General features: G+C 45.3%; 1 protein-coding gene across 2 annotated transcripts in view; it reads right to left on the bottom strand.

Moving 5' to 3' along the window:
• Window positions 1–16,423, bottom strand: part of LOC135399156 (putative protein kinase C delta type homolog) — a 131,380-nt gene extending 114,957 nt beyond the window's left edge. For both annotated transcript variants that reach the window (XM_064630897.1, XM_064630898.1), the window contains exon 1: window positions 16,143–16,423. The gene's annotated coding sequence lies outside the window, so the exon portion shown is untranslated. The remainder of the gene's footprint in view (window positions 1–16,142) is intronic.
• Between the last annotated feature and the right edge of the window lie 735 nt (window positions 16,424–17,158).

Here is a 17,158-nt window from a genome sequence, read left to right on the forward strand (position 1 = left end):
TCTCGTGTGAACACACGGAAACTGTGAACTTCTCACACGTGATCGTCAGTTTATTAACTGTCACTCAAGTGCAAATGTTTGTAACTTTCCCTCTCCCTCTCCTTCTTAAGGAGCGCGACAATGCGGAGAAGCCTCCGATTGGTCTCCTCAAACAATCTCGCGCGGTGATTAGTCGTATCGTTTGCACCAATGAGAGAGAGTTCCGCGTTGTCGGCCTTCTTGAGAAGGAGAGGGAGAGGAAAATCGTACCTTGAGTTTTCTTTTTTATTCTTTTTTCTATCGATCATAAATTACGAAGGACGCAACGGATTATCCCCGTTCCTTTTGTGTTGATGTGAGGGTAACGCCATCTTCCGTTCCTCGTGGAGAAGTTTTTGCGCTTCAGCGCCCCCTGTAAGTGCTTCAGAAACTTTCTCACTAGTACGCATAAATGGGCTACGATAATAAGTACCGTGTCTTCCATAGTGCATCACGCAAACAGCACAATGCGTCTGTCACGCATATAGGGCGTAGTATATTTCTACGTGCCAGCATGCAATATTCATCCTCGCTCACGCGTGAGAACGCTTTCGCCTAGAGTCTGCAGGGAACAGTCGTAAACGGGAATATTATATACAGGCTGTAACGGTGGATTGCTCGCTGCTGATTGGAGCCCCCCATGATTGCGAGTGATGACGTCACGTATGACGGCACCACAGTAATACAAATAAACAAAAAAGAGCGAGAGGAGCGAGGAAAGTAAGAGGAATGAGAAGGACTAGTGTGGGATATGTAAACTCCTCGGCGGTTATTGCCGCCTAGTCATATCCTGGTGATATGAGATAACGGCGATAAGGGCGATAAAGGCGTGGCTGTGATTATGCAAATAAAGCAATAAATGTGCGTCGGACGTACTCCTTTGGAGGAAAAACTTTTAGAGCTGACAACTTACGCGTTCGTTTACGGCACGAAAAAGATGCATTAACTGATAAAACGTTTGGCTTCCACAAACGAACGGCATTGGGCAAAAAAAGGGGCAGGCTTTATATGAGCAGTTTGAAGGGGGCTGTGACTCGTATTGAAAATTAATAGGGGACTTTAATTGGTCGGAAGCACTCTACGAAAACGGTAGATTCAAAGGGAGCTGTCGAATTAAAGACCAGGAACGTTATGTCATGCACGATCTAAAAACACAGCTTCTCCGCATAGCACGCTCCTAGCCAATCATCATCCCGAATGACAACGTTCCCTCCCCTGCGATTTGCTGAAAACTGGGGGGCGGACGCCATTTTTGGGGTATTATGCAATTCATAACTGCCACAAAAATGGCGTGCACCTCCTGTTTTCATCAAATCAAGGGAGAGAACGTTGTCACTCGATTGTGCTATGCGGTGAAGCTCGGTTTTTAAGAATACCGCATACCATGCTACACTCTTAGAAATGAACTTCACCGCATAGCACGATGCTAGCCAACCATAATCTCGAATAATATCGTTATCTGACCTGATTTGTTGAAAACGGGGGGCGTGCGCCTTTTTTGTGACAATTATGAACAGCATAAGTGTCACAAGAAAGGCGTACGCCCCCATTTTCAACAAATCAGGCCAGATAACGATATCATTCGAGATTATGGTTGGCTAGCATCGTGCTATGCGGTGAAGTTCATTTTTAAGAGTGTACCCGCGTACCATACTATGCGGGAGACTCACCTTCCCCGCTCCAGGCCCTGCACACTGACGGACGTCCTCTTCCCCGAAGGTTCTTATGCAGAAGGACTTACAAAAACTTGCACCCTCGTGCGTTTCCTTCTTCAAGAAACGGGCCTCGCAGAGAGACCATCACTCTTAAAAACGAACTTCACCGCATAGCATGCTCCTGGCCAACCGTCATTTCGAATGATATGGTTATCTTCCCTGACTTGTTGAAAACGGGAGACGTACGCCTTTTTGTGACAAATATGAACAGCATAAGTGTCACAGAAAAGGCGTACGCCTCCCGTTTTCAACAAATCAGGGAAGGTAACCATATCATTCGAGATGACAGTTGGCCAGGAGCGTGCTATGCGGTGAAGTTCGTTTTTAAGAGTGCACCATCTAGTGCACCTCTCATCTACAGTGCACCTGCGTCCCATCAGTTTCGTTCATCCTGCCTGTGCCACACTTTGAAATCGTCAACTCTCTTCTCCCCCCCACCTTTTATTTTTGTTTTTTTTGTTTTTGTTTTTTTGCTATAGTCGTGACGACGCCCACTTGAGTGCAGCCAACAACGGCACGCTGCTTCGACACTCCCCCCCCCCCCCCCTCGGGTTTTAAGAGTGCACTTCAAAAACTTTAACAGTGACTTCACTGGGCTTCACTGTTGAATTTCCTGCGTACCGTTACTATTCTGGACGTTGGCATTTTTATTTAGCTCCCTCCGCTGAGTGCACTTCAAAGGAGTAATCCGATCCGTATTTTGAGGGCACGTTACCGTGTGGGCCGGGCGTGTGCTGACTTCCGATCTCCCGTGTCCCTGCTCCATTCGCGTAGCACTTTCCTGTCCCACTATCATATTGAGCCTCCCCCTATCCTAACTTCCTCAACACAGAAAAAAACGTTGTTACGGAAGACGCATAATTTACAGATTCGTACCTTCTGACAGCTCGATCTCCATATCAGTTTACTAACTTCTACACGAAGAGTTGCTTTTTATAGTACTGTTCAATGAACCGTGATTGGGCGCAAATTATTTTCTCTGAGCGTTCTTCCTATCGATTTCTGTGCTTCTCCTTTCCAGGGAACATTACAATATTGCGTAGCTGTTTCTAAACGTGGCACGTTGCGATCTTTTTCACTGATTAAGGCGGTCCTATTCCACACAGCGACTTGTCCATTCCCGTGTTTCCTTCATCTTTCAGCGATCGCAATACAACAACAGTCGCCCACGAAATGATTTGTGCGAGCGTTCTTGTTTAATGAAGGCGAACAAACAGTTGCATAATTAAGCGCCACCGAATTGAAATGCACATTTCCACTTTCTATCCATTATGATAGAGGCAGTAAAGTTTCTTCCGTTCTTGCTGGAAGATGGTCCGTTGATGTAGCTCACAGATCGGAGATATTCCCAAGAGACGTCCGACAGGCGGTATTCTCGAACAATAACTGGGCTTTATTTACATAACTATATACAAGACAATACTATAGCGACTGAAGTCACGGGGCTTTCGCCTCGTCTTCATCAAGTCGTTGCGGCTTCCACACACGGATTTTCGTGTGTCCTCCGCTTAAAAGGGTGACATTTGAGACACAACCCCCCGCCAGCAAACACCGATCCCAGAATCCCGGTTCAAACGTCTCCAACTCATGGTTGGCCTAGTTTGAATTTAGACCGAACCAGGCACCTCCTAATTGTCTGCCCACTACACCGTATTTATGGGTAACTGACCAAGCTGTCAACCCGCAACCATGCAACTTTGGACAGTGCATCTTCCTTGGCCCACTCTACTGATTTATTGCCAGCGAGCATCTGGTCGCGAAGACCCCCTGAGGCGTCAAGTGTCCCCCGTCCAACGTGCCTTCCCCGAGCCTCTGTCGGGTGGCTATTGCACTGAGTTGGAAATGCACAATATTCGCGGGGTTTCTAAAAAGTACAACTCTTACAGAGGCAGACTTGTGCGTAACGCGTTACTTGTAATTAATTACTTTTTTGAGTAATTTTTCGAGTAATCAATTACTTTTCTGAGTAAATTTTCGAGTAATCAGTTACTTTTCTGAGTAACCGACTACTCAGTAATTGCTTACTTTTCCGGCAGAGATTAACCTATCTTTCAGTTGCCTGCATCATGAAGAGGAACTATCGAAAGGTGTGATAGACTCTCTCACACCTTTCGATAGCTCCTCTTCATGATGAGAAGCGGGTTCCGTTCCCATGTTCCGTTTTTGTTTTATTTATTTTATTGAACCGCAAAATTCTTAAAAGAATTAGAAAAGAAGATGAAGAAGAATTAGAAAAGAAGAATTCTGAAAAGAAGAAGAAAGCCTAATTCTTTGAAAGAATTAGGATTATATGTACTTTGTCGCTGTGATGGAAGAACAGCAACTAGACTTTAAATAAGCATAAATAGACAGTAAGAATGACAAGAACGCATTTTACAACGTTCATCGTCAAGATGTTTACTGCTATGTGTGTGTGTGTGTGTCCGCTTTGAGGCGCAATAGTCAGCTGCTCTGTGGGCCGTAGATTGAACTTAGGATAATCATTGAAGCTTGCGTTTCGAAAAATAAAAAAAGAAACTTCGAAAATTGATTAACTGATCAATGGAAGCAGGCCGCTCGTCTGTCCGTCTGCACAGCGCTACTCCCACCCCCACCCAATCAATATGCAATTTTGGAAATTCGACAACTGTCACCACTTTTTAATCCTGGTTGTTACTATCCTATAGTTGCGCCAAATTTTAGCAAACGTTGTACTTCTTCATTTCAGCCGAACGTTTCCATTACATTGAATGTGCCTCCTGGACAAACATTCAGCTGCTTCCTGACACCTTTTCGCTGAGGCGTTTCCTATTTATTCCCGCGTGAAGCCGCCTTCTTTATTATTAAACATTATCCATTGACGTCACGCTTCGCAGACAGTTTTGGTTTCGTTTTCATATATGCCCTTAGTGTTCTTTATACGAAAGTAACGTAGGTATATAGCCACTCTGGTAGAAATGTCGCGACACAAACACTTTCATTTCAAAGAACGACCCTGTCACCCATTTCAGTCGTGGTCTTGGAACGCTGGATTTGGAGCTGCGATAGTCGTTTGCACAAACAAAATGCCTCATAACTATTTAAACACACTACCTTTTTCACAGGCGTGTCTTACGAAAGAATGTGACAGCAGCATACGGAGTAACCCAGATCATGTTGAAACGCGTTCCTTCGCAATACAAGATGCATAAAGCCATGAGGCTGTGCTCTGGTTTCTTATTCATAGATACATACAGTATATGTGTCAACAGCGATGAAATGTACATACGTAATGCAAGACTGAGTCGGAATGTCGGCTCACATTTAGGCTTCACTGAGCTTTCTTTGCGGGCTTCAGCTGTTGGTGGGCACTGACAATAAATAAATAAATGGTAGTCCAATCTCTATATTTGCGTGGCATTCGGGAGCTGAAATCTTTCCTTTCATGAGTACTCTCTTCAAAATGAAATAATTGTAATAGGCAGAAGACGAAGACGAAGAGGTTGCGAAGGAGAACAGTAAAGTTACGTTCCAGTGTTCTAAGCTGGAGGCAAGGGGTCTTCCGTGTGGAACATTACAAGAATGAAATGGAATATTGTTCTCTCCCCTGATTTCTTGAAAACGGGAGGCGTACGCCTATTTTGTACCAATTGTGTACTACATAATGGTTACAATAAAGGTGTACGCCTAGCGTTCTCAACAAATGCAAGTGCTTTGATTGTAGCAGTTTGTACTGTTTCAAGTTGTGCTAAATATTGTCCAAATGTGCTGTGTACACCCATGTGATTTGTACTGATTTGAGGTTGATGAGGTTTGTACTGGTTGTACTGTTGGCAGTTTGTACTGTTTCAAGTTGTGCTAAATATTGTCAAAGTGTTGTGTATGTATACACAGTCCGTTATGTTGTTCGCGCTTCTGCAGGACTTTAACGTATTTACAATAAATAAATAAATAAATCAGGAGCGAGAACGATGTCATTCGGGTCGGGATTATGGTTGGCTAGGAGCGTGCTTTGCGGTGAAGTTCCTTTTTTTTTTTTCATTTTTAAGAGTGTTTACATAAGAATAACCGGAAGCGGGATAAAATAACACAGGATGGGACGACAACGAATATTAAACAGTTTGGCGCGGCGACAATATTTGGAAAAAATAGCGGATATATTGGTCCCATTTCTGTCGAGTACCTTGGGAATGGTTGCCAGATTCTAAAAACTGAGGGGGGTAATGGCAGGATCGGCTCGCCGTTGTTGGCTACACAGATGTGGGCGTCGTCACGACTATAGCCAGGAAAGAAAAACACGGATGAAGGATGAAGGGTGGAGATGCGTAGAGGGCGCGTGAGTTCGTCGGGGTGAGCAAAGTGTTAGAGGGGTCGTTGAGCTAGACCCGCCTCCTGCAGAAAGAGAACAAGGTTGCTTGCTTTAGCGGAACGTTCGGCAGAAGAGCCACAGGGGTAGAGGATGTCCGCTAGCGTGCCAGAGCTGGAGTTAGGCAGCCGGAGGCATACGCCTTTTTGTGATACACAGTCCCTCTACAATCTCAAAACTGAACTTCACCACATAGCACGCTCTTAGCCAATCACCATCCCGAATGACATCGTTCTGCGCCCTGATTGGTTAAGAACGAGAGGCCTACGCTTTTTTTGAACACTTACGCAGTTCCTAAAAGGGCGTATGCCCCGCGCTTTCCACAAATCGGGAGTGATAAAGGTATCATTCTGTCCAGTGCATGGTTGGCCTTCACCGTGCTATGTGGTGGAGATCTGTTTTTAGAGTGTACACTCTTAAAAATGAACTTCACCACATAGCACGCTCCTAGCCAACCATCACCCCGAATGACAACGTTATCGCCCTAGATTTGTTGAAAACGGGAGGAGAGCCTATTTTGTGCCATTATGCACAGCACAAAATAGGCTCCTCCTCCCGTTTTCAACAATCAGGGGCGAGAACGTTGTCATTCGGGATGGTGGTTGGCTAGGAGTGTGCTATGTGGTGAAGTTAATTTTTAAGAGTGTAGATGGACTGTGTGTCACAAAAAGGCACATGCCTCCGCTTTTTAACGAATCACGGGTTAGAACGATGTCATACGGGATGACAGCTGGCTCGAGCGTGTTTCGTGGTGAAGTTTCCGTTTGTGAAAGCAGCTATAATAATTGTAAATAATGACAAAGCGTGTGTTTCAACAGGCGCGAAAATTATTACACGCCAATGAGAAACCTCGTTCGTGGGGGTGTAGCTCGAAACATACTGATTGAAATTGATATATTCCCAACAAAACGTCGATAATAAACGCTTCGCGGTGCCAGAGCTAGAATAAACCGCTTAAGGTCGGCACTCGCGAAATTCCCGCATTCTGATTGGTCGCCAGTCAGTCTGACGTCCCCACGGGGTCACTTTGGTGTGGAGACCTTGGGAGTGTTCGCATCCGCCGTAAAACGTAGTTCATTATAAAGTGGATCTGTTAACGGTCCACCCTGTCATATAGTTCTTTTAATATGCCAGTCCATAATAAGTACGTGACACTGTCATATATTGGTCAGTAGTAAAAAAAGTCAGTAGTAAAGAACCAAATTACACAAAGGCAAGAAAAAAAAAAAAAGCAGAGGAGTCAAACAAGGAAAGGAATGGATGGATGGCCTTCAGGGTGTTATGTGGTGAAGTTCTGCGTTAAGAGCGCGGGGAATTCGAGACCGAGAATTTCGTGAACATACTTCTGAACTTATCGAGTTCCCCCTCCCGGCCCCTTTTCCGGGTCAAACACACATTCAGCTCGGCGAGAACAACGCAGGGAGAGAGAAAAAAAGAGCAAAGAGAATTCCTAACGCCTTGGAAATGAGATCCGACAATTTTAGGGCGCGCCTTTTTCCCCTTAAAGCTCGCCATTACACGAGGACCCTGCTATCGCAAAAACGAAATCACGATACTTGAAACATGTTATTTCCCAGACCCATTACATACATTGTGTTTCGGTTAAATCCCCGGGCTAAATAATTCGCGAACGGGTGCACCAATCGAAGAACTTTCTTTTTTACAAGTATCTGTCCGATACCACCTACAAGCTGAGCACCGTGCGAATGAGTGGGAGGCGCTCATTATTTAAATAAAAATTCAAATGAGTTTCGTGAAAAAACAAAAACAAAAAAAAACATAACTTCTAAAGCAGGGCGCCGTCGGCATTAACATGGGTACTACCCCTTTTTGGGACCTTCAGCGGACACCTTTTAGAGAAAAATCTGCCACCGAAGCGGGTCATTTGTTGCAGTAATTAATTGGTTTCGGTTTACATATTTTTGTCGCGGCTGGTCGCGGTGAAGCGCAAAAGGACGCTCTTCCACTCCCTTAACCACCAATGAATTACGTGCTTACACCAATGAATTACGTCATTACACCGAACTAGGCCAATGAATAACGTCCTTTTGCACTTCGCCGCGACCAGTCGCGACAAAAATATGTAAACCGAAACCAACTAATTACTGCAACAAATGACCCGCTTCGGTGGCAGATATTCTCTAAAAGGTGCGCTCTGAAGGTCCCAAAAGGTGTAGTTCCCATTTTAATGCCGACGGCGCAATGCTTTAGAAGTTATGTTTTTTTTTTTTTTGCGAAACTCATTTGAATTTTTATTTAAATAATGAGCGCCTCCCGCTCATTCACGCGGTGCGCAGCTTGTAGGTGATATCGGACGGATGCTTTTAAAAAAGAAAGTTCTTCGATTGATGCACCCGTTCACGAATTATTTATCCCGGGGATTTAACTGAAACACCCTGTATACTAAATACGAATCTAGTATAGATAACCCTTCGCGTTAGAAACGCGAAAAAGAGGCCGGAAGAAAGCTACCAGAGTTTGGAAACCATTCCCCATTTCCCCCTTATTATATAGCAGGGATATGAAAGGGAGATCCGCTGACCACGCAGACGTCCTGAATGCATAAGAGATACGGGTCGAATGTGCGGAAGGAATTTGGAGCGCACTTTGAACGCAATTCCTTGACCTGGTGAAGGAACCATTTTCCGGATCAGTAGAGAGCTTCCGGACTCATGTCCAACGGGAAAGCGAGTGGGAAAGAATGAAGAATGTAAGTGGCCTTTGTTTGTGCGTCTTTTAAAGAATTTGTTTTTTTATGAAAGAAGCTGAGGCAATCGTCGTTGAACGTAGAGCACGACCGGAAACATCAATTTGAGGTTACTTTCGGTTCATGGCGCAAAGTGGGCTGGTACATCACCAAAAAGGAAAAATGTATTTCTCTCTCTCGCTCTCTTTTTGACGTGTAGTGTACAGTTCTTTGTCATGCTCAATTTTTATTTCAGAGCCTACCGGAATTTTTACTGGAGTTTTTGTTTTTCTTTATCCTTTCCTTTTGTACATTTCCTTCACTCTTGAAACAGAACTAACACGCTTCGCCAGAGCAGCCAGTATGACATCCCAAGCAGCACAATGTACTGAGAGTCGAGTGCAATAGGGGTGGGCGGTACGTGTCTTATCAATGTTCTTTAGTTTCAGGAGTCTGTTCAAGGCCTTCCACCTACCCGTCCACCCCTATTGCGCTCGACTTTCAGTACATTTTGCTGCTTGGGATTGTTGTGTCGCGTGATTTGTCGAAAACGGGGATACGTTCGCCTTTTTATGACACTAATACCGCTGTCACACGGGCAACAACAACAACAAATGCACTGATGATAATGAATGGGGAATATCGCCACCTGGGTTGTGGCCCACTACTCCAATGCCGATGGGACTGCATGAGATGTAAAATGACAATGAGGGGGCGAGGGGGGGGGGCATACTTCTATGGTCATACGGTAATTGTCACAAAAAGGCGTACGCCCACCGCTTTCCAGATATGAAAGTGATCACGGCTCGACTCTATGCAGTGGTTGACCCTCAATTTAGTTACGCTAAGCCCTGTTTTCAGCAAAGAAAGAAAACAGGAAGACGAAGCTATTGGAAATAACCGCCCCCCCCCCCCCCATCCGTGGGTTTGCGCCCTCTTCTGCCTCTCACGTCCTTCAACGTGATATGCGGAAAAGCTCGTGTCCTTTCTTTCTTTCTTCCTTTTTTTTATTAGGTGAGGCCAGCACGATACACTTACACAATGCACAGAGGCTCAAAATTTTCAGTCTGTGCACGTTGCGTATGTGTCTGCTGTTGCCTCGTTCTCAAGGACATCATGACACCTACAGGAAGTTTACATTAGTTTACTTTCGTCCCGCTTGTCTCTTTCACCACTAACTTTACCTTCTTCTTCTTCTACGGCGACTGAATTTACGGCCGTCTGACGCACATTGCCCGCAGGACCCTTGGGGTTATGGACATAAATAAAATAAATATACGACCGCGAGCGAAACGCCGTTGTTTACGCTGATGAAAACGGCCGTTGACACATCCACTTTCCTTTTTCCAACCCCGTACAATTACGTATCTCTCGGCCCAACCTGGTGTGTTTTCTCGTTCACCGTTCGCGTCCGCGCGCTGATAAGGGAAATGGGTTTTCGCCGGCAGAGCTCTTCACGAAGTTGGTCAGTGGACGGGAATGCCAAAAATGCGCGTCCGAAGCGGACAAATTATCCGTGCGCTGAGTTCCAATGGAGGAAGTACTCGTGTATGCATGCAGAGCAGTCCGTGTCGTTCTTGTCGCGAAGTGTGTTTACAGGCTTCATTGTGTTTGGACCGCTCGAATAAAGGTAGGAATCGCAAGTAAAATTGGAAGGGTTACTCTCTATAAGGTAAGAATACAAGTTGCAAAACGTGTTACTGGCGCGTGTGCGTGCATTTTAATAGCTGGCTTGGAACTCTGCTCTGTATTGTAGTTTACGAAGACGCTTTGTAGCGAGAGGAACGAAGGAGCGTGGGTTGTTTTGAGAGCACTTCTAAGGAAGCGTGTGTAAAAGACGAAAGACGAAGGGTGCTAGCGACTACGAGTGTAGCTTTGCCTTCCCCGGCGGTTGCTCACACGAATGAAACGGATGGTTAGTAAAGTGTGTGAAAAGAAGAGGAGAGTGAAAGAGGGGATCGAGAAAGGGTTCGCCGACCTTTCGCGTGACCCCCCACCCCCACCCCCCACCCCAGAATTGCGTGACAACATTTTGTGGAGAAGTTCCGTGGTTGGTTCCACAGAATGATCTGTACAAACATTAGAGTTTGTTCTCTGACGCGTCGCTATAGTGTACGCGACGTCACGTTGCTCACGTGAGTAGTGACGCACTAATATAATGCTGCTAATAAATGCTGCACTACGCTGATGCCGATTTTTTTCGTACGCTGCAGTATACTGATTGACCACACCGGACTTTCATTTGAAAAGACTGAGTTCTGAAGCTGCTTCTGCCTTACTCTCTCCTGCCTTGATCGAGTCCACAACGAGAATCAACCTTTAGATCAATATATTATTTCCCTGCGTAGACATTTGTGTTTGTCTTGCTTCGAGGAAGCTTTCAAAGCTAGAAATGTCAACTGTTGTAGAGGTGAATGTATCAGAGACTTGGAAAGGGCGGGGCCCAATCGAAGCGGCACCGGTTGTTCCATAACAGTTTGGCATTTTCTGCAATTTTTCCTGATCACGAGACTCCGCAGATGCCGCGTCGTTAGAGCTTGATTGGACGAGATAAAAGCAAATGCATAAAATGTATCGTATACCTCTGATCATGGAAATTTGGACATTCGACCTTCGATAATTCGAGTGTCGGCGAAAATCTGGCAAAATGTTGTATATAGTCGGGTACGGGTATGGTGACCCTGGTGACGTACTGAACGTCCTCTAGCCATCTAAGATATATATTCCCTCGATGAGTTACATTGTTGTCGTTTCGAAAAGTCTATCTCCAAGTACGTTTTCCTGTCATTAAAAGAACCGTGCGTCAGCTAATGGAGTCATCGGCAATATTTGGCCGTGGCCCAATTTGAGGTTCCTGCTTGCAACTCTGTATACGAAGCTCCAAGGCACAGGGAATACTTAGAACAAGTAAAGCGAAACATGATATTGACCCCCGTAAGCACAAATAAAGTTGTGAGAACACAGCGCGGGTCTGCCTTTCCTTCGATCAGAAAACCTCATACTGACCGATTGCAAAATAAATTAGAAAAGGGAGAGGGTAAAGTTTGGAGAAACCACGTGACGATGTGTCTGTCCAATCCCAAGGCAGGAATACGGAGGTATATACGTCGAGCTGCATGAACCCGTCGAAGGAGCCCCGTGAGCTTCTCCTTGAAATGTTACCCTCTTATATAGGAAAGGAACCATCATTGAGGTCGCTCCACGCGCAGTGGGGGAGAGAGGGAAACCTGGGAGCTGCGCAGTGGACCTCCTTGCATAGCGTATAGAGGAGCTGCCCCTGGCGCATGCTATGGAGATATCGGCACACATGCCATAGGCAGGCCTTGTGCAAAAGCGTGCACGTGCGTCTTTGGGAGTTCGATAAATCATCTTTCTGATTGGTGAAATAAAGATTACTGTATTATTATTATTATGGTTATGATTATTATTATTGCCCGGGAGTTCATACAAAAAGCATATTTTTAGAATGCGTTTTATTGATATCCCAACATTTTCTCCACACATTACGATTCATAACAACATACATCCATAATGTTTTTGTGTCATATACTTCCATATGACGTCATATTTCGTCATTTGGTTGCATATATTATGTCATATTTCGGAGCCATCTGAATCATCTTTTTAACGTTTGCCTTTTCTTTCTTTTTGTCACTGCTCACGTTATCTCAAGAGGGAGGTCATGGGCCCAAAACCCGTGTTCCAGCGACACATCTAAGCTACTACGTTACTTTTAGGCTGCTTCGTGCTACGCAATCAGTGGGTTCGGTTAGCACCGCTAGCACCTATCATAACGAACTTCTCAAAACGGAACGCGCCAGTCAACGAGTTGAAGAGCTGAAAAAAAAAAAAAAAAAGTTGCCGCAAGCATCCGTGTGTATCGACAGCTGTTTCAGGACATTGGCGTGAAAAATGACTTAGCGGCCAGTCGTGCTAATTTCTAATTTCTTCCTACTTGCATAAAGAGCTGGAGCCTGGAAACTTCTCTCTTGGAGATGCTTGAAGTTGTGCTCGATAACAATAAGGGGCTCAAATAATTGCACTTTGTGAGCGGCAATTCTCGAAGGCAATAACCAGCACAACGAATAGCTGTCTGCACATAGCGTATAGATTAGCTATATACATATACATCGCTAGCGAACTTGCCGGAATAACATCCAGCGACACAGAGAAGCGGTATGCCTGGCTTTCTTAACTGATTTTAACTTATTATTCAAACATCATCCCATGCCATAATGCATTTGTGTGTGCGCGTGTGTGTGTGTGTGTGTGTGTGTGTGTGTGTGTGTGTGTGTGTGTGTGTGTGTGTGTGTGTGTGTGTGTGTGTGTGTGTGTGTGTGTGTGTGTGTGCGTGTGCGTGCGCGCGCATACTTTTGAAAACCTAGGTATGGCTATGGTGGTATAGTACAACAGCCAATGAGGTGGTGGTGGTGGTGCCATACAGGGTGTCCCAGACAACATGTCATTGAATTATAACAAAAAAACTACGCCACCTAGAATCATGCGGTCAACGGTATTTGTTCTTTTTAGGTTTTGGCCACCTCCTAATGTGAATTTCATGTACTCAAAGTTTAATTATGTAAATATTTGCGAACTGAACTCAGAAATTTGCCAAGGGAAGGTCACTTTTTTACCCCACCAATATGAAGAGCGTGCCGAATTCACTCAAATTCATGCTAATTGACAGTGATATTCACGAGTTATCCCATCGGAAAAAATAGCCGAATATCATGCTTTTCGGAGCACCGGACCATAACGCGCGATGTCTTTTTGAGCGCAATCGCTCTCAGTGCGACGAAAGGAGGTTCCGAAGCCAGCCCACAGAGTGATAGTAGAAAAAGTAACAGTTCCTAAAATTGGGAGACGGAAAGCATTATCCCAGCGAAAGTCGGACGTGATAAGCCGTGCCTGTTTTATCTCTTTCTGAGATGTCGGGGAGGGCTGGGTTTCCAACCTCCTTTCGTCGGACTGACAAAGATTGCGCTGAAAAATTCATCGTGCGCTATTCTGTGCGACCTCCGTAGAGCATGATGTTCGGCTATTTTTTCCGATGAGATAGCTCCTGAATATCCCTGTCAATTATTATTAATTTGACTAAATTAGACACGCTCTTCGCATTGGTGGGGTAAAAAAGTGACCTTTACTAGGGAAATTTCCGACTTAAGCTCGCAAAAATTTACATAATTAAACTTACGTTGCACGACATTCACATGAGGAGATGGCAAAAGCCCAGTAAGAACAAATGCCATTGACCGCATGACTCTAGGTGGTGTAGTTTTTTTACTATAATTCAATGACACGTTTTCTGGGACACCCTGTATAATGAAAGAGCTTGAGGTATACCTTGAGTGTGCACTCGTGAACGTATACGTTCTGTCTTCCAATAAGAAATGAGCATTTTATTTGTAGAACGTTTCTTAGACAACTTGCGTGTGTATACAGTTACAAGCAACGGAGCAAAGCCCCCCCTGTCCCCCAATCCTTCCTGCTGTCCTCTCTCCATCTGTCCTCGTCTGTACGCCGCTCATAGCCACAGTTGCTGCGCGGCGCTAACACAGAATAAAAAAAAACGGAGCAAAGCTTCCTGAGCGACATTCCTGGCATCCTAATATTTCTGCATATTTTGTGCATATTTAGACGTTTCGCGCCGCATATTTTAGAAGATTTTTGTGCGTAGAGTCCCAGGCCATAGTAATCATGCATACACGAAATGGAATCGCTTTGACAGGTTGCAGACATGGAGGCTTTTCCGCACTGTCATACCTCTGTTGTCTTCCTGATCGCGTCAAGACCACAAATAGCCCCAACGGAAATCTGTCAGAATTGTGCGGTTTTTAAGAAATGTAGAAACAAGCTTTGAGGTAAGCGAAGCGGTGTATCCTGAGACGAATGACATTCCAGTGTGTAGCAGGCAATAAAGCAGGCACCAAAATGTGCATGCGATTTTCCGTTTGAAAGATCGGAGACGTGTGCACATATTGAAATCCGAGCCGTGTCTGGGATACAAACACGTTAACACCCGCATTGTCACGACCGAATCCCAAATCCCTCTCGTTATAGCAGGGCTGACAGTTGGAAGCAGCGCGTATCGCCTGATCCATTTTCGATGATTATATGTCAATGTAAGGCGTTTCGATTTGAGCCAAATACCTTTTGAAGACACGCTTCCCAGAGATCCTTCATTCAAAAAGTGTTCTATATATATGGCTGTGTTGGTTTATCGGGAGATTATCTCGTCCGAGATACAGACGACGCGAAATTATTGACCATTCGCATCAGGGTTCTTCGAAACCCATTATAAAACATCGCGAAACCAGTGGTACTTGGTCATCATGCTGTACTCCGTCATGCTCTCAGTCGAAGTCCGACAAGCGTGAAGACCCGCCGCATGCGCCGTACGAAACGATGAAGCAAAATCAGTTGATAAACAATTACTGCCTGTTTCTTAATTCATTCATACCATTCATTGGGAGGCAGACCCATAGATACAGTCCCCTGACGAGCAGCCCTCGGTACATCAAACCTTAACCGACGTACATGTACAGCGCGGTATATCCGTAGCACTTTGATCTGTCTTATTCTTCCTTGCTGACGTCAAGTATAATCACGGCTGACACCGCATACGTGAAACGCATCACAAATAAACCCTGTTCGTGCCGCTCCAATGGTCCGTTACATTGCACCGCCGTGTTACAGCTGGATTCGTCCTACCACTATAACGCCACACCAGAAGTCGAACATCGATGCGGCATCGTCTGCTCTGAATTACGCGTACGTACTAATTAAATGCGATTGGACGGTGCCTAATTGGCAGCTTTATTGCCTCCCCAGTGTCAAAGCGATGGTGGCGGCCGAGTTATTTGAGCGGTAAATGAATCCTTCTGCTGTCGTCTGCAAAGCGAGGAAAGTGGCACTTCTGCACTCGCCTACGACACAACGCTTCCGTGGATTTTGGCCGGAACGTTATCTTTACCTATTGCAACAAGCGGTTTTACGGCCGATAACGCTGGTAAGAAATATAGCAGCGGAGCAGAAATCATCGTGGCTCCAAGATTTTTAGAAATAACGTAAAAATAAAGGAAGAACAAGACAATAAATCAAAGTGGATTAGTGTCAAGAATATATCGGGAGCTTCCCCATTCATTTATCTTTTTTTTTTCCTCTTCCTCTCAGCGTGATAGATATCAGTTGTAGTGTACCCAGGCAGCACAACGTACTGAAAGTTGAGTGCAATGGGGGTGGACGGCTAGGTGGAAGGCCTTGAACAGACCCGTGAAACTAAAGAACATTGATAAGACACATACCGTCCACCCCCATTGCAATTGACTTTCAGTACATTGTGCTGCCTGGGGTACGCCTTTAAGAATTACGCGAGTGAAATTGTTGTTGCTTGACTCACCTCTGAGTTGCAGAAGACGTCGCTGGTGAATCGAAAGCGAAACTGCGCGCCTTTCAGGAGTCCGTCTGCGAGAAATCGGATCAAGCGACGTCTAGTGAAGGGGAAATCCCAGCATGAGTCATGGTGACCCAGGGGTTGCACTAGGCGATGATGACGTCATCGCGTTGCACCCGGCTTCGCGTCCGTGAACATGAGACCATGCAATGCCCAGTGGCCGGCCGCTGGCGTTTGCTTGGCGCCTCCTGCTTGTTCTTGTAGCAGACGAAACTCCAGCGCTCAAACGGAGAGACCCAGGCGCTGCGGTCGCGCGTGCGACGGTGGCGCGGGCTGTTGTACAGCGGACAAAAGAAGAGCTATAGCGTATGGGATGTTCGCTTGCTTCACCGTTGATCTTCGTTTCTGTGATTAAGCCGGAGGAGAGGAGGGGGAGGAGTTTTGGGGGTTCGACCCTTTCCCCACGAATTGGTGCCTTTGGTAATGAATTTGGGAAAGGAAAAGAGAAGAAAGGACGTATCCCATCGAACCTCTCCTGAAATATTTCGCTGCTACTGCTTCGTTCTGTACGTGTACGTGTGAGAGATTGGGAGGAAGAGTCACCCTGTAAGCGAGGGAATTGAAGCAAATGAAGAACATTGAATATTCCAAACATTTGGATCGGGTTCATATGAGGTTCAAACGAGATCGTCATGCGAATGAAATAGGTCAAATCCCAAATAGAACACGAAAACTGAAATGCTGCTGGTTTCAAGGTTTCCGACCTTTCGGAGTTTCCATTTGGCATAAAATCGGAGGCGTCAACCGGAGTTTCCAATTCCTAGAAAATTCGGAATTTTGCGGGGGTTTCAAAGAACACAAGTGATGTAAACGAAGTAAATTAGCGGAGCTTATAAATTGTAATTATTAATCAGAAGCGAGCAATCAAACAAGACAAAACAAAAAAGAGAAAGGGGTGAATAAAAGTCCCACAGATAACTACGAACGCAACGTGTCTTTTGGAACAAGTGCTGTATTCAGCT

The sequence above is a fragment of the Ornithodoros turicata genome, chromosome 6, assembly GCF_037126465.1.
Source record: "Ornithodoros turicata isolate Travis chromosome 6, ASM3712646v1, whole genome shotgun sequence".
Lineage (NCBI taxonomy): Eukaryota > Metazoa > Arthropoda > Arachnida > Ixodida > Argasidae > Ornithodoros > Ornithodoros turicata.